Source organism: Ascidiella aspersa, chromosome 5, assembly GCF_963924565.1.
Source record: "Ascidiella aspersa chromosome 5, kaAscAspe10.2, whole genome shotgun sequence".
In the NCBI taxonomy this organism is placed as follows: Eukaryota; Metazoa; Chordata; class Ascidiacea; order Phlebobranchia; family Ascidiidae; genus Ascidiella; species Ascidiella aspersa.
In genome coordinates this window covers 9754937-9757436 of record NC_139451.1, presented here as the reverse complement: position 1 = coordinate 9757436, position 2500 = coordinate 9754937, and the positions used below count along the sequence as shown (strand labels likewise).

Sequence of the window (2500 nt, the reverse complement as noted above, 5' to 3'; positions counted from 1 at the left end):
CCTCGTCCGACCTCAGGCCGAAAGTAAGGACCGGGACTATTCTTCCCGTTCCGCGCTCGCCGTCGGCGCCGCGCGCCGCCGCGCACCTCGATTCCCGCCCTTGAGCCGCCAGCCGTTGGCCTCTTCGAGGTCGACTCGCCGCCGCCGCGCGGGATTCTGGTCGCGATCGTCGCACATCGTGCCGTGCTGTCTTGAGCGGGACGGGCGCTCGCGCGTCCGACGCCGCAGCAGCCGCGCGGAGAAATCCCCGCGCGGAACGTTTGCAACGCGACCCTGAGGCGGGCGCGGCCCCGGGATTGACCCGAGGCCGCAATTTGCGTTCAGAACGTCGATGCTCAATGTGTCCTGCAATTCACACTAATTCACGCAGCTAGCTGCGTCCTTCATCGACTCACGAGCCGAGTGATCCACCGCCAAGAGCCATCCACGATTGTTTCGCTCGCACAGTGCCTCGCACTAAAGGGTGACAAAATATACCGCGCCGAGCGGTCGGCCAGGCCGACGCTTGAAGCCGGAGCGCGCGGCACCGCGGCACTCGACGCGCAAACATTACCGGGTGACCGAATCGCCGGCCGGCGCGCCGCTCCTCGCGGGTCGGGCGCCGGGTAGCAAAAACTTTTTCTCTCGCTTGTCCGAGTTTCGCGTTCGCCGAAGCGTTTGCGAGACCGTTAATGATCCTTCCGCAGGTTCACCTACGGAAACCTTGTTACGACTTTTACTTCCTCTAAATGATCAAGTTAGATCGTCTTCTCGGACGCCGGCTCGACCGTTGCCGGCCGCGCCAGGTCCAATCGGAGGACCTCACTAAACCATTCAATCGGTAGTAGCGACGGGCGGTGTGTACAAAGGGCAGGGACGTAATCAACGCGAGCTAATGACTCGCGCTTACTGGGAATTCCTCGTTCAAGGGAAATAATTGCAATTCCCTATCCCTAGCACGACCGGGGTTCAGCGGGTTACCCAGACCTGTCGGCCAAGGCGAGCACATGCTGATCCGGTCAGTGTAGCGCGCGTGCGGCCCCGAACATCTAAGGGCATCACAGACCTGTTATTGCTCAATCTCGTGTGGCTAAACGCCACTAGTCCCTCTAAGAAGTTAGACGCCGACCGATTGGGTCGCGTAACTAGTTAGCAAGCCAGAGTCTCGTTCGTTATCGGAATTAACCAGACAAATCGCTCCACCAACTAAGAACGGCCATGCACCACCACCCACAGAATCAAGAAAGAGCTCTCAATCTGTCAATCCTCACTGTGTCCGGGCCGGGTGAGATTTCCCGTGTTGAGTCAAATTAAGCCGCAGGCTCCACTCCTGGTGGTGCCCTTCCGTCAATTCCTTTAAGTTTCAGCTTTGCAACCATACTTCCCCCGGAACCCAAAGACTTTGGTTTCCCGCAAGCTGCCGGAGAGGTCGTAAAACTAACGCCCCCCGATCGCTAGTTGGCATCGTTTATAGTCAGAACTAGGACGGTATCTGATCGTCTTCGAACCTCTGACTTTCGCTCTTGATTAAAGAAAACATTCTTGGCAAATGCTTTCGCAGTCGTTCGTCTTGCGCCGATCCAAGAATTTCACCTCTAACGGCACAGTACGAATGCCCCCGTCTGTCCCTCTTAATCATTACCTCGCGCTCCGAAAACCAACAAAATAGAACCGAGGTCCTATTCCATTATTCCATGCACCATTATTCAGGCGAATCGCCTGCTTTGAACACTCTAATTTTTTCAAAGTAAACGTTCCGGCCGCCGCCGACACTCAGTCAAGGGCACCGGCGGAGAACCGGAGGTGAGGCCAGGACGGCCAGTACACGCCTTGCGACGGACCGGCCGCCTGCGCCCAAAATCCAACTACGAGCTTTTTAACCGCAACAACTTAAATATACACTTTTGGAGCTGGAATTACCGCGGCTGCTGGCACCAGACTTGCCCTCCAATGGATACTCGTTAAAGGTTTTAAAGTGTACTCATTCCAATTACAGGGCCTCGTTTAGAGTCCTGTATTGTTATTTTTCGTCACTACCTCCCCGCGTCGGGAATGGGTAATTTGCGCGCCTGCTGCCTTCCTTGGATGTGGTAGCCGTTTCTCAGGCTCCCTCTCCGGAATCGAACCCTGATTCTCCGTTACCCGTAAGAACCTCGGTAGGCCAGTACCGTACCGACGAAAGTTGATAGGGCAGACACTTGAATGATCCGTCGCCGGTGCGAGACCGTGCGATCCGCAAAGTTATCCAGAGTCACCAAAGGTTGCGGGCCGAAGCCCGGTCGGTTTTTGGTCTGATAAAAGCACGCCTCCCGCGAGGTCGGCGCTTCACGCATGTATTAGCTCTAGCATTTCCACAGTTAACCACGTAAAACGTACGATCAAATGAACCATAACTGATTTAATGAGCCATTCGCAGTTTCACTGTACGAGAGCTCGTACTTAGACTTGCATGGCTTAATCTTTGAGACAAGCATATGACTACTGGCAGGATCAACCAGGTAGCTACTTTAGCGTAGCCCCG

The 2500-nt window shown here is 55.5% G+C and overlaps 2 non-coding genes and 1 pseudogene across 2 annotated transcripts; all 3 read right to left on the bottom strand.

The window, feature by feature from the left end:
- Window positions 1–20, bottom strand: part of LOC146142910 (large subunit ribosomal RNA) — a 3679-nt pseudogene extending 3659 nt beyond the window's left edge.
- A 248-nt stretch (window positions 21–268) lies between these two features.
- LOC146142909 (5.8S ribosomal RNA) lies at window positions 269–422 on the bottom strand. The gene has a single exon (XR_014500575.1). It is a non-coding gene; the product is annotated as a 5.8S ribosomal RNA (ribosomal RNA).
- Window positions 423–669: 247 nt separating this feature from the next.
- On the bottom strand, window positions 670–2480 carry LOC146142908 (small subunit ribosomal RNA). Its single transcript, XR_014500227.1, has one exon. It is a non-coding gene; the product is annotated as a small subunit ribosomal RNA (ribosomal RNA).
- Between the last annotated feature and the right edge of the window lie 20 nt (window positions 2481–2500).